This window comes from Olea europaea, chromosome 6, assembly GCF_002742605.1.
Source record: "Olea europaea var. sylvestris chromosome 6, O_europaea_v1, whole genome shotgun sequence".
NCBI classification, from domain to species: Eukaryota; Viridiplantae; Streptophyta; class Magnoliopsida; order Lamiales; family Oleaceae; genus Olea; species Olea europaea.
In genome coordinates, this window is record NC_036242.1 from 26,081,794 (window position 1) to 26,088,795 (window position 7,002).

The following is a 7,002-nucleotide window of genomic DNA, read 5'->3' on the forward strand; positions in this document are numbered from 1 at the left end:
GTGGGATGGTCTATTTTAATAAAATATTTAAATGATGCTCTTTATTGCATCATTAAGAATAATATATAACTTTTGTTCGACAAATTTATAAATGATTTATAAATATATGTAGTAAAAAAAAGTAATAAATTCCATGAAATGTGTGAATAAATGATAATAATAAGTATTATTATGAATGTGTTGTTGAAATTCATATTTGACATTACCGTAATTTATATACTAATTTATAAATTGTATCCAAACAGTGGCATAGCTCTCTTACTTTTTTTTAGTTTTTTAATATGGGATAGTTTCACAAATACACCTGAAAAATAAAAATATTTTCAAAGACACTATTAGGCCTTTTATTTACTACAAAAAATAAATAAATAAAATTATGTTACGTTTGTGTTGAACACTTTGTTATGCAATGTTGCTCTCGCCACTACCATGAATCTTATCACCTCCAGATAATCACTTGATCCAAACTCCTACTCAACATTACCACCACATTCAATCACCAGACCTACACCATCCACAACTAGACTTGCACCGCCAATAAGCCACACAGTCCACTACCCACCAAGCCCACACCACCATTCCCTTGTTATGTATAGATGAACCAAAGTGCTCAAAACGAGAATGCTTTGTTTGTAACAACCATCATGATTGGTTATTTTTTTTTGTGTGTGCAAGCGTGAAATTTATAAATCGTCCCTCTTTGAATTTTTTGTCGTCACTGGATATTGAAGAGGGGTTTGGGGAACAAATGAGAGAGCAAGCTATTGTTTTGTGTATTGGATTATTACGCTCTATTTTGAAAAAACAAAAATGTAATGTAAACTTGGAATTAGAGGAAGTATAGTTATTTACTCTTTTAATTTTTGGTCGGTGCAGGCTAACTTCAACCTCCATTTGAAGGCAACCCAACCTAGTGCTTGGACTTGAGCTATGTATGGGTTTGACTGCCTTGACTTGGATGGTCCAATCCCATTGACCCCCTAACGATGCAAAGATATTGAGGTAAAATTCAAGAATTTCCCAAATAGTAAATGAGTGATTTCCTAAAGTTCAATTTACAGCATTAAAAAGGAATTTATCTCAAATCTTATGAATATTTATTTAAAATTTTCCATTGAAGTAGTATAGCAATTCAAAAGCAGTTGCATAGCAACAACAAAAATGCATTTCGTAGAGGAAAAAAGACCCTACCAACTAGAGTGATGCTAGCACAAAAAATTAAAAAATAAAAAAAATCCATAAAACTTTTTTTTTTCCACCTTAAAAAAATAAATGGGCTTGGGATCAATGTTGGCTAAAGCCTAGGCCTGTCCCCTTGCCTTGCCTTGCCTTGCCTATCAATCAAACCAGAGCCTTTTATAGTTTAGCCTTCAGCCACCAACTGTATGTTGAAAAGGAAGAGAAAGTCGGTGGCCAGGGGTCTAGAATTTAGTCTGGCGAAATTGGGACACCTGGATATCCAAAAAAAAAAAAAATAATAAGGAAGAGAAAGTCATCATCGGGGCATAATTCAGTGGTGCAAAAGATAGAAATGAAGTAGTCTCAGGTTGCTGGCAGCCGCAGTGTGAGGGTTCAATTCTTGAGATATAGAATTGAACACTTTATAGGCACCAGTGTACGGGCAAACTCTTGTTCCCTGGCCTGTTATAGCACATTATGCGATTTACCTCTCTCATGATGTTCCCTGGCCTGTTAGAACACAAAAAAATTGTCCGAATTTTAGATCCACTTAGATTACATGAATTAAAATAATTAAATAACTTTATATTACATGAATTATTGACTAACAAGTAAAATTAGGATATTAGAGACGGACAGGGGTGAATCCAAGAATTCGAGTGAGTACGAGCGATTGTTAATTGTCCACAAAAATGGCGGCCATAAAAATCAAATATATAAATTATTATATTACCATTATATTTCATTATGGCATTTGATTATATTACCATTATATTTCATTATAGCATTCATTAAAATGCCAAAGTGATAAGTCATTTTTAAAATTCTACGGAGAAGAAGAGGTTTGAATCTTTCCCATTGCATAATTTTCACTAGCAATTCAAATCTTTTCAAAATTCGAACATATATATTTATGTTAAACTTATTAATGTAAACACAAATTGCCATAGTGGTCAAACTTGTCAATTCCAATGAGACCAGAGTTCGAATCTTTTCCTTTTACAATTGGTTTTAATCAAAATGACAAAAAATATTAAACTAAAATAATTAAATTAAAGATTATTAAAGAGTCGAACACTTGACCTCCTGCATACAAAACAAGACCCTTACCATTTGAGCTACGGGAGCTACCTTAAGACAAATGAAATATATATATATATATTCAAATAAAAAATACGTTGACAAAAAAAAAAATTAATATCTGGGGATCCAGCACGGGTGGCCATGGGTGCTAGATCTGCCGCTAGAGATGGATCAACATAAAACTTAAGAATTTTTTACTTTTTTATGTATGTGTAATCTGACTGTTTGAATAGGAAAAATGCTAAGTATAACATAATGAGCTTATAAGAAAATTCACATTGCTATTACTTACCAACAATATCATAGATTAGAGAGAATTAAGATATAAGTGTTATATTAGGGCTTATTTATTTATTTATTTTTAAATAGTAAACATGTAGTGGAGTGGGTTGGTTTGGTTAAGCAGTGATTTAAAATTTCAAACCATGACTGAACAAACTCACTATGATTTTATTTAAAAGAAAATCAAATCAAATAAATTACTTGTGTCAAACTGACTTGAACCGATAATTCGAATCGAAACTCTTCTCAGAGTGAATAGTCGCTCGAGCGTTGAACTGGCGTCAAGCGAGCAGCGTGCCAAGCTCTCGAGCAGGTAGTTGGTGGACACAAGAGCCAGTGACCTTGCTCCGAGTGCTCGAGTGCGATCATGTAGCTAGCGAGCATTTGTCTTCCATTTCTTGATCTTCTTGAATGTCTTCAACTTTTAGGATTCTACCAACCCCAACTCTTTTGACTTTACTTAAAACTCAAATAATCATAATTTTTTATACGGATATAGCCAATTACAATTGAGATTTGAACAAAAATCGAGGACAAGGAATCGTTTATGCTTTTTTGCTATAACCTGTTGCTGGAAGAACTGGAGTGCTATTTTTGAATTTTATCTCAGAACTGATATTAGATTTAAAGCTTTGATTGTTAAAAAAAAAAAAAAAATTAGAATGAATTTCAAAATTTTGGGACCTTTGCAAATTACGGGTCTGAGACGATCGCCTAAGTAGTCTTATATTCGAGACGATTCTCTAGACTTGATACATGACTAAAGATACAAGATTGGAAAAAGTAAAGTTTACTTGTATGATGTGGGCTCATTTCAACCTTTAGCTAAATTTCTTTTTCTTTTTCTATTTTTTTTTTTAATGTAAATAAAAGAGAAGTCTGTAAGAATGCATTTAAAATCCGAAGTTGAGCCTAAATTATGAGATGCTACATTAGTGAGCTGCAGCGTAATCTCGTTGAGCCGACCTATTATTGCATTATTTAACTAACCAAAGGTACATATTTGAGTTTTGAAATGATTCAATTAATTAACGTGTGACCTTACGAGTAGGATAAGTTAGACCTTTACTCAATAATTCAAATTCGAAAATTAATTTAACTTAACTCCTTTATCATGAAAAAAAAAAATACCGTGTAATTAAATTTGAAACAAATATCGCTTTTCAATGAGGATTAACTATTAGATTCATACCAATGGAAGTGCAATTTTCTTTGTGACAATTTTTTATAGGAAAGATTTGATTGCAAGAGATATTATTATGAACAATGCTATGTGTACAGAAATTTGGTTCATAGAAATGTCATAGAATACTCACAATAGGATGTGGTGCGTGATTTTTTTGGCATTTTTTTATTACACCATGGGATCCACCAATGTGAGTGTTCGGAGGAATTTTGTGAGATATCCTTCTGTACACACAACATTTTAGTATCATTATTGAGAGGATGAAGAAATTAAATATTATTTATGATATTGTCATGTCATATACAATACCCTTTTTTATGTACTAAAAATGCATTTAAGATTGACAATGTTATTACCAAGACATAAATGTGATTATTTCAGATTTTATTTCTTTTTTTATTAAAAAAAAAAAAACTTTACTTTTGGTACCATAATTTGTACAATTTACTGTATTACATTGCTGTGTCTGAATTCAAATAGCAATTAATACAAGTAAATAATAAACTTTAAAATAAATAATTTCATTAGTAGTAACTGTAATGTAATGAGTCTATGATAGTGGTAAGCTACTTAATTTAAAATCAATCCTTTTAATAATAAGTAATAAAAAAAGTTACTTAGCCTGGATTTGATGTAGGTTAAAATAAAATTCTTAGTAGAATTTAATAAAAATTGAAGAAATGTGTAATTAACAAATTTTGAATCTTATGAAATGTGTCATTAAAATTAATTATTAACTTTCACTTAAGATTTTAATTTGATTTTAATCCAAACTACGCATGGGCTTAATATAAATTTAAGTAGCCCCAAACATGGTGCTAAATGTGTATTGGGAACAAAATTCGGACAAGGGATGAAAATGACTATTCAAACCATTAGGACTGGCTATAAAATTTAGTGTGAGCTAGCCTAAGCCCTTTCTATTTGTAGGGCCTCCCCACGCCTATTCCCTTTTATTTATTTATTTATTTATTTTTGCAAAAATCATTTTATATGGTCCTAAAACTATAGCCACTTTCCAATATTCAATAAGAACCACCATTTATACATTGCATTTATTTTTGGTCACCCTCCAAAAATTGTTATTGACAATAATTAAAAACCTAATATATAATTATTATATTGAATCAAATCGAACAAGATTGAGTGCTTGCTGGGGAGAAATTTTCATCCAAATTTCAATAAATTATTGTACAGTTTCTATTGTCATTTTTGACTTTCTTCTTAATAAAAGGTAGACACTGAGGCCCAGTTGCAATTTGCAACAGTATAAAAATTGATTTTTATCTTGTAAAAGTGAAGCCAGACAAGAGCTGAGATACTGAATGTGCCTTCACTGTTTCGATATTTTACAATCTACAAACTCTTATTTTGCCGCTTTTTAAATACACGCACATATGCATAGGCATTCATGTATCCGAAAAGATAGAGCAAGCAGGAGGAATAAAGAAAAAATCTTGTATGTACCATTTCCCTCAAACAAATTGTATTAATTTCCAGAAAAAGAAAAGAAAACAAGTCTGAGTTGTATATAATATTCCCCACTTGAAGACATTAATTGGAGCTCAAATTAAGCCCCCGTTTGGCCTCCATTAAATTTTATTCCATTTTTCTCTCTTATTTTTAGTCACATAATCTTTCATAAAATAATATTACACGTAAATCGAAAATTTTTCATTCTTTTTCAACCACTTATTTTTCAAAAAAACATTATTCCAACCATTTTCATTTTCAGAAAATGGGGACCAAACGAGGGCTAATACAACTCAAGTAATTAATTTTGGAGTTGAAAATTTTGATGGCTTGACAAACAAGATTCCTTATTTAACTGAAACAAATTTGCATGACAAAATAAGTACTTAAATAAAATATGCCCATGTTTGGAATCGTTAAATTTTAATCTAAGTCAAAGTCGACAATTCATTTCAACCATATATTTTATGGATCCCATAATTTTTTAACCTCATATTTCATCAACGTCTATCAAAATTTACTAAAATTTGATTTTAATCTTCACCATATGTGAAAACAAATTTGAAAACCCAATACAATTTTCAATAATTTTTATTTACCAATATTTAAATAATTGGGGTCTTTCAAATCAGTTGTTTTCTTGTCCCTGTAGGTGTTTTAACTTTCAACAACGTAATGAAGTTTTTCTGTTTTAAAGAAAATCACATGTATTTAGATTGGGAAAATTGTACTATTGGTCTTCAACCTATTGTGCCAGTAGTAAGGTAGCCCCTAACCTATAAATATGAAAAAAGCATTCCTCAACATTTTTATTATAACTGAACAATTAATCTCTAATGACAATTCTAGTCAAATTATTTCCAAATCATCTCACGAAATCCTCACATATCCACTTTTATGAAGTTAAATTTCGCAATGTAACTTCAACTGATGTCGAAGGATACAAAGTAATGCAGCATATTCATATAAAGGGAGACAAATTGATTAAATGAGTAGTATTACTGGACAACTATGTATGATAAAAATGTTGGGGACCAACCTATTTCTTTTTTAAAATCTTGAAATCAATTTGCCAATGAGACAAGAAGTTAGGGACCAAATTACCAATTTTTCCAAAGAGACTTCAATTTTCCTTTGCACAAGAAAAAAGAAACCATTTATGAGGTTTTTAAAGTCTGATAGGTTCGTAGTTGACAATGTTTTGAAAACTTTGATTGACATTTGACATTACTTAGGGCCTATAAATGAATTAATGAAAGCGTATTATTACATATTAAAGATAGTGCTTTTTAAAGACTCCCATGCATTGCCCACCACTCTGTCCTTACCATCACATAAACATCCAACAGCCAAAAACAAGTGAAAATGAGTAACCAGAGACAAAACCTACAACAATTTTGCTAGAGTGATAGGCTCAACGACATATTCAATGATAGAGGAGGCATTTGTCAATACATGATTGGACAGCTTGAAAGAAATACTAACCCAATCCCTTCCTGCCACTCCACCTTGTTGCCCTCCCTGTTAGCAATCCCTATCCAAGGAGCAAAATTGAACCTACAATTGTTTTTGCATCCATTTATATGTGTACATCCAGTACTGCACTACTGAGAGCAAAATGGTCCCCCTTTATCCCCTTACCTCCACGCCACTTCTAGCTCATTCTAAAACCCTAATCACAACCCCTAAATACTACTCACTTTAACTACTCTTTCTATTCCAACCACAAATTCCACCCCTACTTATGAGTTATTTGATACGTAGGATTAGACCGTGCTCAACATTTTTAAAGACAAAAA